The sequence below is a fragment of the Triturus cristatus genome, chromosome 7 (assembly GCF_964204655.1).
Source record: "Triturus cristatus chromosome 7, aTriCri1.1, whole genome shotgun sequence".
NCBI classification, from domain to species: Eukaryota; Metazoa; Chordata; class Amphibia; order Caudata; family Salamandridae; genus Triturus; species Triturus cristatus.
The window spans coordinates 1,014,616,734-1,014,640,981 of record NC_140590.1 but is presented as its reverse complement, the minus strand read 5'-3'; positions in this window follow the sequence as shown (position 1 = coordinate 1,014,640,981).

The following is a 24,248-nucleotide window of genomic DNA, read 5'->3' as shown; positions in this document are numbered from 1 at the left end:
CAGCTTACAAAGCCCCCCCAACTTGCAGTGTGCCTGTCGCCCTATCAAAAACCAAATCTACAAAAAGAACCCCAAGGGAGGAAAGAACTCCTAACGGCCCTCCGCCACCCCCTCAGTACTGCAGTTAGTCACAAGTCATTGTCCGGGGGAAAAATAAATGGACTCAACACACGGGGCATCACTCCTGCTCAGCCCGGTCACTGTCCTTTCCCGAGTTACAGTCCCCGCTGGTCCGCCTCCGTGGCAGAGCGTCCAACCACTCTCCGGCCATTTCAGGCGAGTCGAAGAAGAAAGTCCGATCCTCATACACCACACGCAGTCTGGCAGGGAAAAGCATAGCGTATTTTAAATCCATCTCTCTAAGGCGCCTCTTTACCCCCAGGAAAGACTGCCTTTGCCGTTGCACCATCTGGGTGAAGTCAGGATAAAAGTTCACAGAGGCGTTCTGAAAAGGAACCGGGCCCGTCACCCTCGATGCCTGCAGGATAGCGTCCCGATCCCGAAAATGAAAAATTCGGGCGACAATCGGCCTTGGGGGAGCTCCCACCTTAGGCCTCCCGCCAGGTACTCTGTGAGCACGTTCTACTGCAAAAAACTTTCCAAGGCCCTTAGGCCCAAGATGGTTCACAACCAAGTCTTCGACGAGGAGGTCCACTGAGCGCTCCTCCGAGGATTCCGGGACTCCAGTAATGCGAACGTTGTTGCGCCTGGCCCGGCCTTCAAATTCCTCCAGCCGACGGGCAGAGAGATCACTAGCAGCCCGCAGCTTCTCGACCTCCGCTTGCAGTCCCAATACATCATCCGCAAGGCCCGTAGTCTTGAGATCCAGGGACTTGACCCGCTCATTGGTTTTTGCCAAATCCGCACGGATCAAGTTAACATCGACCAAAATAGTATCCACTTTTTGTGCCAAGGTATCAAACTGTCGCCCGATCGATGTTTGCATCCCCTCTAGAGCCCCCATAACATCCTGCAACGACAGCTCCGGGGCCGGGTCAGCTTTCTGTACTTCCAACGATTGTCCCGATCCACCAGGGGACCCCTTCTGCTGGGCATAGCGATCCATATTGTTGGATTGGGTATACCCTCCCCGCCTGGTTGTCTTGAGTTTCGGCTTGTCAGCCTCCACTTTGGCCGACATTGCAGGCTCGAGAGAGACGATTCCGGAGAAAAGTCCCTCACCCAGTTAGCCTAGACAGACCGGACCGTCACACAACGACCAAGGCTGGCACGAGTCCTCCAGGTATCCGTGGAGCCTCCGGATGCACTCTCAGGCCGGATCCAGCACAAGGCTAGAAAGTGAAAGTGAAAGTGCGACGGTCACCATCCACTCGTTCACCCCCCGCTGGCCCGCTGTTGTTCAATTAGAGGCCGGGCATCTTGCCAACGCGAGCCCCTGGCATCCCTCGGATGTAGGCCTCAATCCGCCATCGTCCACAACTCCGGTTCCCGACGGGCGATTTTGGCCCGGACAGCGTCAATCGTCCCCTTGATGACTCATCTACAAGATACCGTGCATAGATGACAGGATGAAGAACAGGATAAATGACGGAGGGCGCGAGGGTCTCGGGAGCTCAAAGCTCACGCAGCCATCTTGGTCACGCGCTAGGCTCCTCCTCCCTGTAAAGCTTTTTTAAAGTAATGTGAATTGATAGTGGTTCCCATGCTAACTGTAATAGTTCCTAAGGTAGGTAAAAGAAATTAAATTGTACACAAAAACTTTGGCAACTGTTTGTTTCAGCATTGATATAATTCCATCTTCATACTATTAGGGCATCAATTGAAATGGCCACAGAAGCAGAATTATTCAAATTTCATACATTTATTTATCCAAATTTGAATCTATGTGAATTTCCATACGTAATATAACACTAATTTAAGTATCATCTAAAAATTATCTTCCAGATTACATTTCATGATTCTTGCAGTCATACAAGCATTCATACCCTTTCATCCTTCCATACAGTACAGTATATCATAGATATACATTCATAATAGAGTCTGTGCATTAATATAACATGCCTTTCTCCATAGACTCTCAGAAACTTAATAAGGTAGTGTTCATAGTTTTATTCTAAGAACAATCACTAGGGAGTATTATGTTCTTCCTTAGTTAGACAGGTTTGTCAGTCATTGGCTATGTAAATCATTTCTCTACGCGCTTTTCGGCTAGAAGTCTTCCTCAGGAATCCACATATTTGCCAAACAAGTCCTGTATCTGTGAACAACATACATCTGAATAAAGGTCTTGTTTGCTCTCTCAAATATTATAAAACAACGTTTGTACTCCAAGTTCACCCCGTGCCACCTTTCAGATAATTAAAAAATGCCAAACCAAGTCATGTCACATTGGGGAGTGTTGCATGACAACAGTACTATCGCATGTTTCCCATTGCATTGGCATCTCTGTCTATATTTCCAGGTTTGTTCCCTAGGCTATCAGATGACCCTTGCGTCTTTTTCTATATTCTTAACTACTATATTCTTTGACTTGGTTTAGCACTTTCTAATTATCTAATCAATCATTTGTCCTTCACTTTTCATTGTTTTGGAGCAGTAAGGGAGGTGTGGTTTGTGTGGATTCCCCAACGTTTTCCTACCTATAAATTTGGCTAAACAAATCACGTTTTTCTCACATTTCTGTGTGGGAAAGTTGTGAGATCACCAGGCCCGCACAAATTTCCTACCACCCAGTGTTTCCCCAGGTCTTTCAATAAAAATGCTACCTCACTTGTGTGGGTATGCCAAGTGCCTGTGACAGGGAAGGGACAAAAACGTATTGTGAAGGCATCAAAATTTAAGATGGCAAAACTACGTGGCTTTGCAAGGGCCTGTATTTCTGGTCACAGGCTGAGCGGCCATGAAGGGAAACCTACTAAACCTAAACATTTTTAAAAACTAAACAACCGGGGGAATCCTCAAATTTAGCTAAACATCACATTTTCCTCACATTTCTGCATGGGATCACCACGCCTGCACAAATGTCTACAATCCAGCAATCCACTTGGTCTCCTGAGTAAAATGATACCTCACTTGAGTGGGTGGGCCAAGTGCCTGTGACAGGGAAGGGCCAAACAAGTGTAGAGATTGAGGGGGGTTGATAAAGACAGCATTTACAGTCAACAAAGTATGCAGTGTGTGAGAAGTTGGCCTGGCATATGCTGGTCCCTTGCACCAGTCCAATTCGACTCTTATGGTAGATAGGTTTAAGACAACCTTTTAAAGAAAGCTATCCTAGTGGTAGCTGTGGAGAGCAGCCTTCAGGCTAAGTCTCAGAGGAATGTAAAGCAGCTTGTTTTACCTTATAATCTCTTGAATTACCAAATGAAAGGACAACACACAGGTAGGTATGTATCAAATATATATGTATTTATTTCTAGACACACTCTACTAATCTCTTTATGAGATTAGAAGCCAGGAACACATTCAAATATCAACGTTTCACAATAAGTTAAGCACAAATATGGCTGGGGCCTTAGGGGCGTACCAGACCATATACTAAAAAAGAGGTTTAGGAAAGTCGACTTGCAAGGGGACAAGGCCTAGGTCCTGTAGAATCGCTAGGGCTTCACTAATGCAGCAAAAGCAGGTGAGTAACAGACCCACGGGAGACGCATGCAGTGTGTGAACACAGCCAAGGGTTCCCTATTGATTTCAATGGAGCAAGTCGCGGTTGGATTTTTAAAGTTTTAGGGTACTTTGAGGAAGTCTACAAGCAAGCCACTTACAAGGTAAGTAATTCGAGGGCCAACACACACTAGGACACCGGAGTGCACGAGTTACCTCACCCAGGGAAGCCGGGTGCAAATGTGTCTTTTGGTGTCGGGTCGCGTCGCTGTTTTCTATGGAAGCCAAAGAAGATTTGCTGCTTGCGAAGACTGAAGAAGAGTCCGGTGGAATCCAAGGCTGGATTCACGATGAAGATGACCTGAAAGCAGAAGGGACAGTGTTCACAGTCACTAGCCAGTGACCAGGGGCCAGGAAGATGGATGCCCACAGATGTCGGGTGATTTCAGGTGATAAAGGGTGTTTTGACTCTTCGCTCACGAGGACAAGGAGGGATCGACGATGACCAGCAGCTGGATTCCGAGTACCCACAGTGTCTGAAGCTGACTGAGGTGTTGGCCACCGGATTGGAGTCAACAAGCTTTGGCAACAGCAAGTCTTGTGAAAAGTGAATTAAGTCAATGGTGCAGACCAGCAAGGTCTGAGGGTCTCACCCAGCAAGGGTAAGTGAGGGCAGGCCTCGAGCAATCAGTGGAGCCCTTTGGTTTGATCAGAAAGTCTTCAGGGAACCCACAAGCCAATGGGCAATGGATCGCAAAGATGCCTCATGAGGAAATGCTTTACAGGAGCCCATGGTCACTCGGGATGGGGTAGGCCTCTGATTTTCAGTGCACAACCTGCTGGAGGCCTGGGCCACAAATGGTCTGAAGCACAAGTTCGTAGAATGTCGTGAAGGGGTTGCACTCGACAATAGTGCACGGTACCCAGGTATTGCTGTTCCATCATCACTTGTGGGGTCCACTTGCCTCAGCTCTGCTGGGGACTCACAATGGCCATCCAGACATCAGGAAATCTACTTCTGGGGCTGCAGGGACTTCGGACTCCAGCAAGAGCGGGTAAGTTTGTGACCATTGATTCAAGTTTTTGGTGCCTGCCAAGCAGGGGAGTCACTCCTTGACTCCAAGGGAGATTCTTCCATCTTCCAAAGGTAGTGGAACGTTGAAGGGGCAGGATTCTTCTTGTAAAGCGTCATCCAGGGATATCTAACTTGCAATGGCAAGGGTTCCCTACCTTATACTAAAAGACAGGGAGGGACTAGCTCTAAGACCACTCCTCTGGGAGGGCCAGGGTAGGGGGTGGTTACGCCCACTTCCCTTTGTCCAGTTTTGCGCCAGAGCAGGGACAGGTAGCCCCTGAACCGGTTTGAGCTGGCATATGCACAGAGGAGCCTACTGCTCCCCCAGTGCAGGACTTCAAAGCACTCTAGGAGTGCGCCCACTCAGCCCCAATGCACTAAATCCTGTCTGGAAGGTGGTGACACCTCCCTGTGATGGGATGCCTATTGTTGGGCCTCCTCCACTGCGAGTTTCAGTCAGCAGCAGGCGGGCAGCCCAGTGTCTGTGCTGGTGGCATCCATTTTGTGATGCCAGGGCTCTTTCAGATTTCTACTGTGTTTCCACAGTGGGTACATGTCGTCCCCTCTAGAAGGGTGGGATTATACTCTCACACCAGTTACTGGAGTGGGGGTATGATTCCAAGTTGTTTGACACCAAACACGACATGTTTTGATGCAGTCATTCCAAAGTTACAATTTACCGGGAGGTTATAATGCACTTAAGAGTATATGGTTTAACCGCATCCACAAACAGCCACAGGGAATAGACCCTGCCAGCTGCAGAGGGGCCCTGCTCAGGCAGAGGCACCCCCTCACATTGTAAACCAAGCACCCTGCCCTCAGGATTGATAGGGCCTGCCTTAGCGGTGACTGATAGGTTTATATGTGTGTGTATGGTGAGATATAGGAACCTATACCTCAGTGAGGAGTGCTAACACTACCTCACCCAGGCTGCAGTAGCAGGCCTGTGGTGTCAGATTTAGTCTGCTTCCCAGGGGTGGCATAATACATGCTTCAGCCCCTGGTAGTCCTGTGAAGTACCTATGCCCTTGGTACCTAAGGTACCATATACTAGGGGCTCATAAGGTACCACAGTATCCAATCACTAGTGCAACTAATATTCACTCCAAGTTGTTTAGAGAGAACAGAGAGACTGGGGCCCTGATTAGCAGGGACCCAGCCAGACTATAGCCAGAAACCAGTGTTAACATCAGAAAAAAAGTGGGGGCAACAAAAGTGCAGATCCTACTCTCCTACACAACCCCCCCCCCAAACGCAGGGATACTAAACTAACCTTGACCAGTTGAGTCTTCGTGTTCTAAGTGGAAATACCTTGAAAGTCCATCTGCTTTGGCATGTTGGGTCCCAGGTCTAAGTTCTACTGTGTAGTCCATCCCCTGTAGGGAAATGGACCACCTTATCAGTTTAGGATTTTCACCTTTCATCTGTTTGAGCCATAGGAGGGGCTTGTGGTCAGTCTGAACTATGAAGTGAGTGCCAACCAAGTATGGCCTCAGCTTCTTCATGGCCCACACCACAGCAAAGGCCTCCCTCTCTATAGCTGACCAACGTTTCTCTCTAGGGGTCAGTCTTCTGCTTATAAAAGCTACTGGCTGGTCTTGACCTTCATCATTCAGTTGAGACAGTACAGCTCCCACACCCAGCTCAGAAGCATCTGTTAGGACAATGAACGTTTTTGTGTAGTCTGGACTCTGTAAGATGGGAGCAGTGCACATGGCCTGCTTCAGGTCATCAAATGCCTTTTGACAGCTAGCTGTCCATTGAACCTTTTTTGGCATTTTCTTAGAGGTAAGATCATTTAAGGGGGTCACTATAGACCCATATCCCTTAACAAACCTCCTATAGTACCCAGTCAGGCCTAAAAAGGCTCTAACCTGTGTTTGGGTGGTTGGAGCTACCCATTCCATTATGATCTGGATTTTGCTCTGCAATGGTCGAACCTGGCCTCCACCTACAAGGTGGCCCAGGTACACAACCTGTCTCTGCCCTAAGTGGCACTTAGTGGCCTTGATAGTGAGGCCTGCTTTTTGCAGGGCCTCCAAAACATTTCTGAGGTGGACCAGGTGATCCTGCCAGGTGGAACTAAAGACAGCAATATCATCTAGATAAGCTGAGCAATAAGTTTCCATACCTGTCAGAACTTTGTTCACCAACCTCTGAAAAGTGGCAGATGCATTCTTCAAACCAAAGGGCAGCACCACAAAGTGGTAGTGCCCACCAGGGGTTGAAAATGCTGTTTTGGCCTTGGCATCATCAGCTAACTTGATTTGCCAGTAGCCAGCTGTTAGGTCAAATGTACTCAGATACTTGGCTGAGGTCAAATTATCAATGAGCTCATCTGCCCTGGGAATTGGATAGGAATCAGTCCTGGTGACTGCATTGAGGCCTCTGTAGTCCACACAAAACCTCATTTCTTTCTTACCACCCTGGGTGTGAGGTTTAGGCACAAGGACTACTGGGCTAGCCCAAGGGCTATCTGAAGGCTCAATCACACCTAGTTCCAACATTTTCTGGACTTCAGTCCTGATACAGTCCCTGACATGGTCAGGTTGCCTGTAGATTTTACTCTTGACAGACAGACTGTCTCCAGTGTCCACCTCATGGGTGCACCAGGAAGTCGGACTAGGGGTCAGGCTAAACATATGTCTGAACTGCTGCAGAACTTGTCTGCACTCAGTTTGCTGATGGACAGTGAGGCTGCTTGCCAAAGCAACACCATCCACTGACCCATCATCAGGGTTCTGTGAGAGCAGGTCAGGGAGAGGGTCACTCTCCTCCTCCTGGTCCTCATCAGTTGCCATGAGCAAGCCCATGTCAGCCCTGTCCACATATGGTTTTAATCTGTTGACATGGAGCACCCTAAGGGGGCTCCTGGGAGTTCCAAGATCCACCAGATAGGTGACTTCTCCCTTTTTCTCAACAATGGTATGGGGGCCACTCCACTTGTCTTGGAGAGCTGCTGGGGCCACAGGCTCCAACACCCACACTTTCTGTCCTGGCTGATAGACAGTCAGTACAGCCTTTTGGTCTTGGCAAGCTTTTTTCAGTTCTTGGCTAGCCTCCAGGTTTTTGGTTGCCTTCTTCATGTATTCAGCCATCCGGGAGCAGAGACCAATTACATAGTCCATCACATCCTGTTTGGGAGGTTTGAGAGGTAACTCCCAGCCCTCCTTCACCAAACATAAGGGACCTCTTGCAGGGTGCCCAAACAGAAGTTCAAAAGGGCTGCAGCCAACCCCCTTCTGTGGAACCTCCCTGTATGCAAACAGAAGGCAGGGAAGTAAAAGGTCCCATTTCCGCCTAAGCTTTTCTGGGAGGCCTTTAATCATTCCCTTTAGGGTTTTGTTGAACCTTTCAACTAACCCATTGCATTGTGGGAGATAGGGAGTAGTGAACTTGTAGTTTACACCACACTCCTTCCACATTGCAGTTAGATACCCTGACATGAAGTTTGTATCTCGGTCAGATATAACCTCCTTAGGGAAACCCACTCTGGAGAAAACTCCAATGAGGGCTCTTGCCACCACAGGGGCTGTGGTGGTCCTGAGGGGAATTGCTTCTGTGTACCTGGTGGCATGATCCACTACCACCAGGATAAACCTGTGCCCAGATGCTGTTGGAGGGTCAAGGGGACCAACAATGTCAATCCCTACCCTTTCAAAGGGTACCCCCACCACAGGTTTTGGTATCAGGGGGGCCTTTGTTGTGCCACCTGACTTGCCACTGGCTTGGCAAGTGACACAGGAGTGACAAAACTCCTTGGTGTCCTCTGACATGTGCGGCCAATGAAAATGTGGAACAAGTCTATCCCAGGTCTTGTTTTGGCCCAGGTGTCCTGCCAATGGGATATCATGTGCTAGGGTCAAGAGGAACCCCCTAAACTTCTGCGGTATTACCAACCTCCTGGTGGCTCCAGGGGGATCTCTAGCCTCAGAATATAGGAGTCCCTCATCCCAATAAACTTTATGGAACCCACTAGCACTCCCAGCAGCCTCAGCAGCAGCCTGCTGTCTGAGGGGTTCAAGAGAGGGGCAGCACTGTTGCTCCTTACTCAGATCTTCCCTGGAAGGTCCCCCTGCCCCCAAGAACTCAACCTGACCAGGCTCCGGTTCCTCTGGGGCAGTTCCTTCTTCAGGCTCTGCATCTCCTCCCTCAGGAGGGGAATCTGAGATCTGAGACAGAGGGGAAGGCACTGCCTTAACCCTACTGCTTCTCCTCTTGGGTAGCATCTGGTCCATAGTTTCAGGATCCAGAGCTGGTTCAGCTTTATGCATTTTGGCCTGTGACCTGGTCACAGCAAATACCTCTGCAGGTATGCCCAACTTCTCAGCATGAGTCCATAACTCTACTTCAGACCAGGCTGAAGTCTCCAGATCATTGCCCAACAGACATTCGACAGGGAGGTCTGCACTGACTACTACTTTCTTGAGGCCAGTTACCCCTCCCCAGGAGAAATTCACAACTGCCAGACTATGGTTGGTCCTGACATTGCTTGCATTGGTAACCTGTGTGCCGCTCATAAGCTTGGACATTTTCTTTGTACTTGCAGTTACTTTCCCTGGCTTGGAGGAGCAGACCGGGTGTCACTGAGGGACGAGGGTTTGTTTTACTGCCAAATCTGATATCGGGACTGCGAGGACCAGCGGACCTTGCGCAGCAAACATTGCCTGCAGCTGGGGGCCTCTTCCCGTTCCCTCCCACCTACGGAATATAACGCCTCGCGGCCCCCGCTTCGCGGGAGCCGCTCGTAAGCTTGGACATTTTCTTTGTACTTGCAGTTACTTTCCCTGGCTTGGAGGAGCAGACCGGGTGTCACTGAGGGATGAGGGTTTGTTTTACTGCCAAATCTGATATTGGGACTGCGAGGACCAGTGGACCTTGCGCAGCGAACATTGCCTGCAGCTGGGGGCCTCTTCCCGATCCCTCCCCCATTACTATTTGAGACACGCCCACATACGCGAGAGCGGGACGCGAGCGGGGCGCAGACCGGGCAAAGGGCGGGCCGTCTGTGGCCGTCCGGGGCTGGACAAGGCTGTGCTGGGCCACCCCTTTAACAAACAGTGAATCAGTAAGACGTTGTGGCATTTTTTGATTATTGCTCCTGGGTTTGTTTAACATTCTAGTCTGCTAATTATTGTGTAAACCTGCGTATTGTGGCAAAATGACAGGGAAAGAGAAGCGAATAGTGGGGTCTGCAACAGTGTCTGGTACTCTGGACCAATTCATTACCAGAGCCGTTTCGGTATTAGAACACGAAATTGCTATAACCGAGCGGCGCCTTTCAACAGAACCAATGTATGCCAGACGTTCATCTATTGGCACACTGGCCCTGGTTAAATCCCCAAACAGGATAGGGGGGCACGGTTGCGGTGATCCGCCCCAGCTTGAAGACACTGAGACAAATCCCAATACGCCACCAGATAGCACGAGGTCTAAGGAGGACAATGGCTTTACTAATGGTGCCCCTGCCACGGCAGGCGTGGGTTCATTAAACCCCAAAGCTACTTTCCCCCAGACAAGGGCTGGCAACAAAACACCAAGACCTGTTAACCCTAAGAGGAAATGTGGGGGGGACGCTCAAGGCGTTAGGCAGGCAAAAATATCAAAACTAACAAAAAGTGTGGCTAAGCCCGACGCTCCATCTCCCGATGACTGCCTGATCATGGATGAAGGCAGCAAAAGTGTCCCTGTTCTGCCTTACAGTGGTGACATGATCCCTCAGATCGAGCAGGTGGTCCGATCACTAATACTCCCTCTCTTAGAAAGGGTAAAATTAGTCAGCGATAAAATTGAACGTTTGGAACAAACGATTCTTGACAATTTTTGTTCACTGAAAAATGTTGTTAAATTGTCTATAAAAGATATCGTTAAACCCAATTGTCTACCCCCCGAAAAGCCTTTGACCTCTGTACCGGTCCCTATCGTTAAACTTCCTGTGACAACAAACATAGGTCCAGGTTCTGGTCCTCTAAAGACTCAGGTGAATACTAACCAAACTTTCAGGAGCGAGGGAGGGACAAGCAACCTATCCAGGGGTAATCCCACTGAGGAAGGCATGGGAGAGAGAGAAGTTGTAAATCTAGACACTCACAAAAATCCCCCTAAACTCCCCCTGGTCCATATTCACCTTCCACCTGAATCCCTTCCTTATGTAGTAGTGTTAACTGGTGTTCCTGAATTACTAGGTAGCAAACCTGAATCCTTCCAAGAACTTAAAAACAAAGTGAGTCATTGGTTAAACAAGAACAGACAATATGAATGGGAGGATTCTATTTGTTAGAAGGGTAAGCTGGGTGGGCTCTAGACCTAAAGATGTTTTGGGTGATTCCATTATTGTAAATTTTGTGGACAGGCGGATACTGAGGTTTATTTGTGACCACGCATTCCTTGGGTCCCGATCGGGGATCGAGGTGCATGATTTACATCATTTTTACAATCTGTCCCCTAACTATGAGGGTATAACTAGACAGGACTGGGTGACGAGTGGATTGAACCCCGCGCCTATTCTCTCACCCTCTGATTATGTTGATCACTGCAAGGGTCTGAGTAACCTAGACGCCCAGTATTGACCGGGGAAGAGAGAGTGGAAATCACTAATTCTTAAGGACGTCACAGTAGCTGGAAGTGAGCTCTTTGGTGGACCTGATGTTGTTTCCCTGGTTCCATCTGGGATGTCCACCCCACATAGGGACTCAACACCGGGAACGCATAGGGCGAACGAGAGGCCACATGAGGAAAGTTTTATTGCTGCTCATCAAGGTACCCCGTCAGGCCAAGGGCAAGGTACATTGATTTTTGGAATCTAGCTGGTCTGAAGGCAAAGATGGACTCTCCTGAATGGGTTGAATTCACCAGTAATTATGACGTTTGCCTTTTCCAGGAAACTTGGTCCAGTGAGCCCCAGTTTCTGCTGGGATACTTGAATTTTCATGTCCCAGCCATCAAGGGTCCTAAAGGACGCCCTATGGGTGGCCTAACCATCTGGGCCCGGCAGGACCGATTTCCCAGGGCTAGCGAGATACCCACAGGGTCCCCTGACATCCAACTAGTTAGGCTAACCCTGGGACTTATGGGCGAACTTGACATTTACAATTTATATCTTAGAGGAACCAAGGGGAAAAGGTTGCGGGTTTTGGACATTTTGGTCAGCCTTATAGAAGCAATCTTGAATGAGAGGGATGTGATCATTGCGGGTGACCTTAACGTCACATTTGAACCCCTTTTAGATTCAGACTCGGAATGGGGTCTCGACCCCGAGGAGGACTGGCTGTGGGGAATACCTGGCCTGGCGCTTGCCCCAATTAAAAGATGGTCCGAGGTGGTAGTGCAGGTAAATGCCCTTTGTTACGAGAAAGGACTAAGGGCCTTGAACGGCAGGACCCCAGGGGATAAGAAGGGTGCTCGCACTTTTGACAATGGCCGCTCTAAAAGTAGAATTGATTATGTACTCTGCTGTATGAGGCTATGGCATTACATCAAAGACATGGTGGTCGAACCAAGAGCCGAGAGCGACCATAACCCTATTTGTGTAACACACTGGTGGTGGGGGGATACCCACACAGTAGGTGAGGCATTGCAATTAGCGCCTCCTGAAAGCGTCCCTACTAATGATATGCGTAGACTTAAGTGGACCCAGGTTAAGACTAATGCCAAGGTCATTGCTAATATTGATTTTGAGCTTGCCCACGCTACGTTGGAAATAGAGGGTGCGCCGGTTACCAAAGATGGTAGAGTTCAAATTACTAGACTACATGAGTCCTTTTTTGAGGGATTACGTGGATTTTTCCTGAAGCCAACGAGCAAGGGTAATAAGCCCCCACCCAAGTGACTACGGTGGTACGACGGCGATTGCAGACGTGCCAGAGGTAATCTGGCTCAAGCCCTTTCTAGTGGTCACAAGATTTGTATCCAAAAGGCCAGACAGCTCTACAAGAAATGTCTTGATCAGGCAAAAAAGAAATGGGATGATCTGTACTGGCAAGATTTGAAGGAAGCATGCTACGCCAGGGATTCTAGACTGTTCTGGAATATTATCAAGTGGAACAGAGGTGGCTTGCCGGATAGACCGTCAAACCATGTCACGCTAGAGGAGTGGCTAAGGTATTTTAAACCTCAATATGAATGTAACCTTTTATATAATCCCCCGGGGGTGATATCCCATGTCTTTTACTCGCAAGGTCCTTTTAGTCCCAAGGATGCTATAACAGCTCTGGCATCTGTAGCCGCAGGGCGTGCCCCAGGATTAGATGGGGTTCCATCCGACCTCTTTCTCCACAATAAAACCTGTTGGAGTAAGTATATTGCATTGGTGGCTAACGCAGTGGCTGAAGGCGCCCCAGTGCCTAAATCATGGGGGGGTGCCGTTATAATCCCGATTTTCAAAAAGGGAGACAAGACACTCCCAGGTAATTACAGACCTATCAGATTTATAGATACAATCCAGAAGATCATCGGAAGGATGGTCTTGAACTTGATATTGGACTGGATCGAAGACAATAGGATTTTGTCCGTTTTTCAAGCTGGTTTCCGCAAATTTACCAGTACAGTGGACCAGGTTTTTCGTTTCGTCCAACTATACTGGAAGGTTGTAACCCTGGGAAAAGGCAGTCTCTACGTCGCCTTCATGGACTTAAGAGCTGCCTTTGATCTTGTGCCCCGTTCGCGGTTGTGATTTGTCCTCGAAAAGCTGTGACTTCCTCTAGAAATTTTGACTTTGGTTATGCGGCTCCCCGAGTCTAATTTTGCTAAAATACAGTGGGGAGGACCTGGCGAAGTTACCCCCGAGTTTCCGGTTGAGCGCGGTGTGCGCCAAGGTTGCACTATGGCCCCCACGCTCTTTACGCTGTATATTAATGGAGTAGTAGACCGCATGCTTAGTGTTAATACTGATGCCCCTAAGCTGGCTGGGGCTATTACCCCAATATTGATGTTTGCGGACGATACTCTTATTGTATCTAAAACTCCGAGTGGTCTGCACAGGGCTTTGTCAGTGTTCGAAGACTTTTGCCATGAAAACGGCCTGGAGGTAAACGTGGCCAAGACCAAACTTATGGTCTTTAATCCACACTCAAGCTATAAAGCGGGAAAGTTCCTTATGAATGGGCAGTCGCTTGAAGAAGTTAACAACTTCTTCTATCTAGGTATGCATGTGACAAATGACAGCAAGTGGAGCAGGCACATCGAGATGTCCACTATGAAACTTAGACAGCTATCGGGAGCCTTGATCAGCGAGCACAAAAAATCTTTTACCAAGCCAATTAAACCTGTGCTCCAAGTTTACGAGGCCAAGGCCCTAAGTTCTGTGTTGTATGGGGCTGAGCTATGGGGTTTCGACGCGTTAATTTCTTTATCAGTAGTCGAAAATAAATTTTTCCGTAGCATAACTGGCCTCCCACAGAGCACGCCCCTGGTACCATTGCGATATGATCTAGGTAGAAAGGCTATCAAGGACTTAGCCAAACTTCGCCCGGTCTTATACTGGCGGAGGCTTTGGACCAACCCGGAGCTTTCTTCATATGCTACGGGTCTTATGGACGTAATAAAATCTGACACTTTCCACAAGATTGGGTGGCTGAGGAGCCTCCGTGAATCTTTGATAGATTTGGGTTTGGAGGGGCTGTGGAGTGACCCAGTGGCTGCTTTGTTTCCCCCCAAGAGATTCCTAAAAACGATCTATTGGGAACAGGTTGATTATCGGGCCTGGAGCGATACCAACTGCCCTAGGATGACCAGTCGGTTTCTGGAGGCCAAGGTTACACCTGCCCTAGAACTGTACTGGGACTTGATCACTAAACCTATTGATAGGAAACTCTACTTTCAGTTTAGAGCAGGTTCTCTTCCACTCAGGTCCCTTACAAGTGGGTGGTTTGGATCAAGCGTAGAACTATGTCCTGCTTGCGGCTTCCAAGACGAATCAACTGCCCACTTCTTGTTTGTTTGTCCTGTATATGCTATCCCTAGACGAGTGTGGTTGTCTCCTATGTGCAAAACTCTGGGCACAAGGAGTTGTGCCGTTGCTTTAAGAATTTTATGCACAAGCACTTTACCAATTGTTTCAATCGCTTTAGCTAAATACTTGGGTTGGGCTTGGTCTCTAAGGAATAAGGCTTCTAAGAAAACTCCGGGAGTACCTTCGTGAGGTTATGCGACGATGGGATGTCGGCTGACTTATTCTTTGCCCTAATGGTTACATCATTCCTTCCTTTTGTATTGAATTTTTATAAATACCAATTCATCTTCAGTCTATTGACATGTTTAATGCTTTTCTTAAACTTAATTTTTAAGTATTTATTGAACGATTTCATGTATTGTACAGGGAATGTTAATAGCTGGTTTATTTTGTATTTGTTTGTGTCTTGTATGAATTTTAAATTCGAATAAAGACTATGATGATGATGTAACCTGGTACATTTCACCCAGGATGATCTGTGCAGGGTCCACTAGATCCTCTGCCACCATGGTGACACTAGCACCTGTGTCCCTGAATGCCAAAGCCTATTTGCCATTTATTATAGGCTGCTGTTTGTATTTGCCCAGATTACTGGGGCTCACTAGGAAGGACATGTCAAGGTCTCCCTCACAAACCAGCAATGCCTGAGTGGGTACTCTGACTAGGCCAGAGTCCACATCAGAACCCAGGGTCAACCCTACTACACCCTTATTCTGATTACCACCTCCACCAGTAGCTGTACTAGGGGGAACAGTTGCTTTAGGGGCAGGAGTGGTGGGGGTTTGGTCTTTGGACTTGGTACAATCAGAAGTCCAGTGACCTTTCTGTTTACAGAATTTGCACCAGGGCTTCTTTTGGCCTTTTCCCTTTGTAGACTGTGAATCCCCACCAGATGCATATTTTTGGGGCGCTTGCGAAGACTTCTGGTCTTTTGCCTTATCCCCACCTTTCTCTGAGCCTTTAGGATCCTGCTTCTTAGTGTCTGCCTCACCCTGGTTCTGACCCATTTGTCTGACTTCTTTCCCAATTCTTGGGGAGAGGTCAGATCTGAGTCTACCAGGTACTGATGCAACAATTGGTTTTGGCAATTATTAAGGATCTGTTCTCTCCTCATACGATTATACAATCCCTTAAAATCAGTAACTCTACTACCAACCAGCCAACCCTCCAGAGCCTTGGTTGCACAATCTACAAAGTCTGTCCAGTCCTGATTCTGTTCTTTTTGGGTATCTCTGAACTTCAACCTGTACTGCTCAGTGGTTAAGCCAAACCCATCTATTAATGCACTTTTCAGGACATCATAATCATCAGCATCCTCTTCTCTAACAGTGAGGAGCTTGTCTCTACCTTTACCTGAAAAGGAGAGCCACAAGATTGCTGCCCACTGTTTCTGGGGGACCTGTTGAACTTTACAGGCCCTCTCCATAGCAGTTATCCACTTGTGGATATCATCCCCACTCTGGTAGGGAGGAACAACCTTGGACAGGTTCCTATGGTCTGGAATGTAATCTCTGCCTCTAGGGACACTGTTGCTGCCACCAGGGGGTTCTAACCCCTCTTTCTTAGAAGCTCTCTGGAGCTCAAAGGCTTCTCTATCTAAGACCAATTGCTTGGTTCTGAGGGCATGTCTTGCTTCCTCATACTGGAGCTTCTTGTACCTTCTTTCAGAGGAGGTCTCTCGTCTATTAGAGTATGAGTTCCTCTGATGAACAGATCGTCTGTCAGAGTGATATGAGTGGTTAGATTCCCTTAAAGGAGACCTAGGCCTCTCTTCCACTCTGTCAGCTCTCTTAGGGAGAATTCCTCTGTCCTGTTCAGACCCTTGTGGGTCTGGCCCTTCAATCACAGACTCCAGGTCATCTTGATTTTCATCATCTGACCCAGAGACTATGGCTGACCCACCCCCGATCCAGATCCACTAGCTCCTAGAGCTAGTCTAAGATCATCTGCTATAAGTAGATTCATCAGGTGTTGTGTGGAGGGACTCTGTCCTAACCCCAGGTGTCTAGCAACACACATGGCCTTCAAGTCAAAGAAGGTCATGTCCTTATACTGAGGTTGGGTGGACCCACTGGCTCCATCCCTTGAGGACATTCTAGTGTTGTGCAGTGTTGTACTACCTACACTAGTTTGTGGCCTACTGATCCTAGCTTGAGATGTAGCAAGGGTGTGCTATCCCTTCACAAATAACTCTAAGTTCAGTAGAACTTATTGATACTAAGCTTGACTTTATATGTACCTTGAGTACCTTAAGTGGTTTTCAGTTAGTAATTCAAATAGAGATTTTCAGGTAAAACAATGGCAAGCTGGATCCCACACGCTGCCCACCAATGTGAGAAGTTGGCCTGGTATATGCTGGTCACTAGTTATAGTGGCCACCTTGCACCAGTCCAATTCGACTCTTATGGTAGATAGGTTTAAGACAACCTTTTAAAGAAAGCTATCCTAGTGGTAGCTGTGGAGAGCAGCCTTCAGGCTAAGTCTCAGATGATTGTAAAGCAGCTTGTTTTACCTCATAATCTCTTGACTTACCAAATGAAAGGACACCACACAGGTATATATATCAAATATATATGTATTTATTTCTAGACACACTCTACTAATCTCTTTATGAGATTAGAAGCCAGGAACACATTAAAATATCAACGTTTCACAATAAGTTAAGCACAAATATGGCTGGGGCTCTAGGGGCGTACCAGACCATATACTAAAAAAGAGGTTTAGGAAAGTCGACTTGCAAGGGGACAAGGCCTAGGGCCTGTAGAATCGCTAGGGCTTCACTAATGCAGCAAAAGCAGGTAAGTAACAGACCCACGGGAGACGCGTGCAGTGTGTGAACACAGCCGCGGGTTCCATATTGATTTCAATGGAGCAAGTCGCGGTTGGATTTTTAAAGTTTTAGGGTACTTCGAGGAAGTCTACAAGAAAGCCACTTACAAGGTAAGTAATTTGAGGGCCAACACACACTAGGGCACCGGAGTGCACGAGTTACCTCACCCAGGGAAGCCGGGTGCATAGGTGTCTTTTGGTGTCGGGTCGCGTCTCTGTTTTCTATGGACGCCAAAGAAGATTTGCTGCTTGCGAAGACTGAAGAAGTGTCCGGTGGAATCCAAGGTTGGATTCAAGATGAAGATGACCTGAAAGCAGCACTTGCCAGTGACCCGGGGCCAGGAAGATGGATGCCCACGGATGTCGGGTGATTTCAGGTGATCAAGGGTGTTTTGACTCTTCGCTCACGAGGAACAGGAGGGATCGATGATAACCAGCAGCTGGATTCTGAGTGTCTCATAACGTCTGCAGCTGACTGAGGTGTCAGCTACCAGATTGGATCCAACAAGCCTTGGCAACAGCAAGTCTTGTGAAAAGTGAATTAAGTCAATGGTGCAGACCAGCAAGGTCTGAGGGACTCACCCAGAGAATGTAAGTGAGGGCAGGCATGGAGCAACTGGAGGAGCCCTTTGGTTTGATCAGAAAGTCTTCAGGGGGCCCACCAGCCAACAGGAAAGGGATTGCAAAGACACCTTGTAAGAAAATGCTTTTCAAGAGCCCACGGCCACTCGGGATGGGGTAGGCCTCTGATTTTTGGTGCACAATCTGCGGGAGGCCTGGGCCACAAATGGTCTAAAGCACAAGTTCATAGAACTTCGTGAAAGGGTTGCACTCGACAATAGTGCTAGGTACCCGGGTATTACTGTTCCTCGTCACTCGTGAGGTCCACTCGCCTCAGCTCTGCTGGGGACTCACAATGGCCATCGAGACGTCAGTAAATTTACTTTTGGGGCTGCAGGGACCTCGGACTCCGGCGGGAGCGGGAATGTTTGCGACTGTTGATTCAAGTTTTTGGTGCCTGCCAAGCAGGGGAGTCACTCCTTGACTCCAAGGGAGATTCTTCCATCTTCCAAAGGTAGTGGAACGTCGAAGGGCCAGGATTCTTCTTGTAAAGCGTCGTCCAGGGATATCTAACTTCAAATGGCAAGTGTTCCCTATCTTATACTAAAAGACAGGGATGGACTAGCTCTATGACCACTCCTCTGGGAGGGTCAGGGTAGGGGGTGGTTACACCCACTTCCCTTTGTCCAGTTTCGCACCAGAGCAGGGACAGGTAGCCCCTGAACCGGTTTGAGCTGGCATATGCACAGAGAAGCCTACTGCTCCCCCAGTGCAGGACTTCAAAGCACTCTAGGAGTGCACCCACCCAGCCCCAATACACTAAATCCTGTCTGGAAGGTGGTGACACTCCCTGTGACAGGATGCCTATTGTTGGGCCTCCTCCACTGCGAGTTTCAGTCAGCAGCAGGAGGGCAGCCCAGTGTCTGTGCTGGTGGCATCCATTTTGTGATGCCACGGCTCTTTCTTATTTCTACCGTGCTCTGCTCTGGCAGAGGCACCCCCTCACATTATAAACCAAGCACCCTGCCCTCAGGATTGATAGGGCCTGCCTTAGGGGTGACTGATAGGTTTATATGTGCCCCTGGTAGGCCTGGGAAGTACCTATGCCCTTGGTACCTAAGGTACCATATACTAGGGGCTCATAAGGTACCACAGTATCCAATCACTAGTGCATCTAATATGCACTCCAAGTTGTTTAGATAGAACAGAGAGACTGGGGCCCTGATTAGCAGGGACCCAGCCAGACTATAGCCAGAAACCAGTTTTAACATCAGAAAAAAAGTGGGGGCAACATAAGTGCAGATCCTACTCTCCTACACAGTGCATCTTTTTCCCCCCAAGAACTCTAAACTGCAAGTTGCTCTGCCGTTTATACTCTCATAGTATAGTGCATTGAAGTAGGCATTAGGGTGTTACGATCTAGATAACATTATAAATGACATTTTAACAATGCTAGAAATGTTTGTTTCATGCTCGGTGTCGGGCAGTAGATATTTGTGAGAAACCTGCAGAGCTCCAAATATTGGAAGAATCAGGCACAATTCCTCTTGGTCCAAGAATAAAATCCTCAGGAAAAAATCCTTCTCATTCCAGGAAATCCCGCATTCCTCAATGACACGTAGAAAGCTGAATCAAAATTCAACACAATCAGCAACAGCGACCAGTACACGAAGATGCCGTAAATCACACATGGGGCCCTGTCAGTCCGCTCAGGTCCAATATAAAGATGCAGTGTTGAGTAAGTGCTTCTCCAAATAAGTATTCATTCTTGAGCATCTATGAGTATGGCCTGGCAGAGAAGCAGGCTCACATCAACTACACATTCCAATCACACACACACAATGCATATCCATTCTACATTCTACCATTTCATAAATCAAAATCCCAACACATCTTCCCCTTACACAATATTAATAACAACAAAATATGCATTGTGAAATAATACAAAGCATACACATAAAAAGAATCATCAATATACTAAAACAATAATACTAAACAATTTACATTTCTACTTACAATTTGTCTAACTATACTTCTCGAAAAATACCAACACATCTTCAGCTTGAACAATATTAATAATAACAAAATATGCATTGTGAAATAACACAAAGAATACACATAAAAAGAATCATCAATATACTAAAACAACAATACTAAACAATTACATTTATATTTACAATTTGTCTCAATATACTTTTCGAAAACCTTTGGTAAGAACGACTAAGAAAATTATAGCACATAACCGATCAAGAACACAGGTGTATACCCGACCAGTAAAATATGACTAACATTTACTTAAAACATAATACTGAAGCTTTGAAGGCAGATTGGAACTCCTACCTGACCTCCAACACCAGGAGTAACTTCTTGCTTCCGCTCCACAACTCCAGGATTACATCCTCTGCGCACAACAGCTTGCTTTTGTTCCAACACTTTCCATCCTCCAGTATTACCGAATATTTGCTAACCAAAACCAACCTTTTTGGTGGTGAAAATCGAGAAATTCTCTTCGCTCCCTTAAATGGAATTTTCACCCTGACATAGTCTCCTTCCACCGCATCCAGAGGCTTGGACACATAAGTAGTATACTTGTTCTGAGCTTCTTCCCGCCTCGCTTTCACCCCATGCAAAACATCTATAGAGACCATCTCCTTCTCCATCCATTCGTATCCGGAAATGGCCCTCTGAGCGATATTCATTATTTCACTAATTACCCATGTCATCCTACTCCGTGATTCCATGATCCTCCTACCCACTATTCACAGGAAGCCTCAGCAGACAGTCAGCCACTACATTTTGATGGCAGCTATGTACTCCATTCTGTAATGACATCCTGTATCCTAAACTGACATTTGGCAATCCAGGGAGTTGCACTAGCAGCACCCCTTATTGTAAACATGTCAAACAAGGGTTTATGATCAACTGGGACAACAAACTCTGTGCCCCATAAATACTGTTGAAAATGGTTCCCACCCCACAAACAAGCTAGGGCTTCCTGTTCCATGACCAAGTACCATGCCTCAGCTCCCTTGAGACTACAGCTGGCAAAAGCAGGAACTTCTTCTCTCCCCTCTCTCCTTTGAAGCAAAACTGCTCCTAAACCCTATTGACTTGCATCCGTAATTATTATACTAGGATCCCTGGTATCAAAACGTTTAAGAGGAATGGAATTTGCTATTTCTCTTTTTACATCAATGAATTCTTGCTCACACAAACCATCCTACACAACTTTCTCATTTTTCTTCAATAGTTGGCACATCGCATGTGTTCTCTGTGCACATCTAGGGATGAACTGAGAATAAAATCCCATCAGCCCCATGAATGATCAAAATTGATCTTTGTCTTGGGGAACAGGTGCCTCAACAATGAATTTGACAAAACTTACTTTGGGTTCAACACCCACAGCTGATAACTCATGAACCAAATAAGTAACTTCAGACACACCAAATGTACATTTGTCAGCCCTAAGAGTGAGACCCAAGAGTGAGACCTTTCTGTTCCAGAACATTCAACACACGAGTCAGACATCTATCATGATTACTTTTTCAATCACCAAACAACAAAACATCATCCTGAAAACATAGGATAACCAGGAACAGAATATAGCCCGAAAAGCATCCTCTTAAAACGAAAAGCCCCTTCTGGTGTGACAAATGATGTTAAATTGTGAGATTCTACATGCAGAACAATTTGATGGTAGGCGGATGTCATGTCAAGGGTTGAAAGCCAACTGGCACCTTTAATTAGAGACAGCATTTCTGTTATGTTGGGATAGAGGATGACGATCTACTCAGATTTTAGCATTTAAATCCCGGAGATCAACACACATCCTTAAACATCCATTAGGTTTCCTTCACAGGACAATGGGTGACAACCATTCCAAACTTTCTGTAGGTTCTATGATGTCCTGACCCTGCAACTTATCCAACTCTTTTTGTAGTTCAGCTCTGATGGCAAAGGGCACTCTCCAGATTTCATCTGAATCCAATGCTAGCATCCCTTAAGCTTCCCAAGAGGCTCAGAAAAAACATTGGAAAATCTACCCACTCACTCAGAAAATTGCACCGTAAATTATGCCGCAGTGCTCTTGAAGAGGAAACATGAAAAGACTAAAGGCTAGAATGTTCAATAGAACGAAGGGGTGTGTTTGTTAAATTCTGCATGCCAACCAGGTCAGTTAATCTCAAACTGCTAAGGAGGACATACTACCAGGGTAGGACTCCTTGTTGTGTAATTGGCTTTCATTGTACTAACCACTGAAGAGAGTGAGAGAGAACTCTACCTCATGCAAAAGGACATCCAACACTCTCACATCAAGTTGATACCCGAGCCTCTCATATGGTTATCTCATCAGCTGTGGTGTACTTCCCTAGGTAAGTCTGCTGCACACTGCTGGTCTCACAGCCACAATCTGGCTTTGAATAGTCGTAAAAGAAGGCTGAAGGTATCTGGGGATGTGGCATAGCAGAGGGCTAATGCTTTCTCAAACAGTGGCCCTTTATACAGAAGAATTCCTCACCTACACTCTTTCCACAATTCGCATGGGGTCAGTTTCTTTCTTTTCTTTTTTAGCACAAGCTGTCTGAGTGTAGCAGTTATTCATATGGCCATACTTGATATTTGACAGCAGCAACATATTGGGAACAGTTGTCAACAAAACAAGAAGATAAGAATCTGTGTGAGGAGCGGCATGGGAGGTCAAGCTGCTGCGTGTGGGTAAGAGGTCCGGGCGGGCAGGGAGCAAGTAGGGGTGCTTCTACATGGGTGCTGCATGGGATCAGAGCAGCTACACAAATAACATGCAGTCGCCAAACACGCTTGAGCAAAAAGAAAAAAGTAGTGCCATAAAAAGGGAAGGAGAAGTTCAAAAGGAGTACTTAATCCAAGCTCCACTGATAAGAGAACACACAAAGAGAAAGAAGAACACAACAGGAAATAGCATGTTGCATCCAACCAAAAGCAAGGAAAACAGAGTGACAAGCATACAAACAAATGGAAACTAATGGCGGGCTGGAACCCCTTTAAAGAATTTTTTTAAATGCAAAAGACTTACCTAAATAACTAGCCATTTCAGGGGACCGAAATATTTTAAATATTTGCTAGAGGTCAATGCTTTTATCAACTGAAGAAGCCAATGGTTACATTATTACTCCTTGGTAAATCTTGAATTAATTGAAGGGAAATATAATGGAGAGGATATGGCGAGAGCTGTTTAATAAGTAGGGTGAGACACAAGGTCCTACTTTTGGAATGCACTGGTTATGATGCTTGTAAATTTGATTTAATCACATGCAAACATTTTTTGCTAACATACTTATTTACTGATATGATATGGACTGGGATGACTACCATTATTGGTGCATCACTCGTTTCACCAGGGGCCCAGCAATGGATGCCATCAACACGCAACCATTTGTCTTTATATAAGTTGCCAATTCAGCAATATAACAACATTTATGTTTGCTCAATCACATTTCTTCAATGAAAGTATAATTATTTTCCTCTACATACACAGCCCATCCAAATGGACTAGGATGCTTGTAATCTGTATTGATTGAAAAATCACAGTCAGACAGCTTAAATATTCCTGCCAAGGTGCTCTTGAAACCCTGATGGTTGTACTAAGGGAGTTGCTACAGGATAGAACAGCGTAATTTAGTGCCCCCACCCCTTTATATGCAATTTATATGCTAAATGTGTGTTTAACTGAATTAATCTGTGTGCATTTTATTAATCAATTTTAGTGAGTGGCTATATATTCATATAGAAGAGCGTCACCCATATATTCAGAGCGATTATAATAAATGTATCTGCCTTAAAAGGGGAATGTATACCCTTCTTAAATGTGTTTAATATATTAACATAGGATAACCAGGAACAGAATATAGCCCGAAAAGCATCCTCTTAAAACGAAAAGCCCCTTCTGGTGTGACAAATGATGTTAAATTGTGAGATTCTACATGCAGAACAATTTGATGGTAGGCGGATGTCATGTCAAGGGTTGAAAGCCAACTGGCACCTTTAATTAGAGACAGCATTTCTGTTATGTTGGGATAGAGGATGACGATCTACTCAGATTTTAGCATTTAAATCCCGGAGATCAACACACATCCTTAAACATCCATTAGGTTTCCTTCACAGGACAATGGGTGACAACCATTCCAAACTTTCTGTAGGTTCTATGATGTCCTGACCCTGCAACTTATCCAACTCTTTTTGTAGTTCAGCTCTGATGGCAAAGGGCACTCTCCAGATTTCATCTGAATC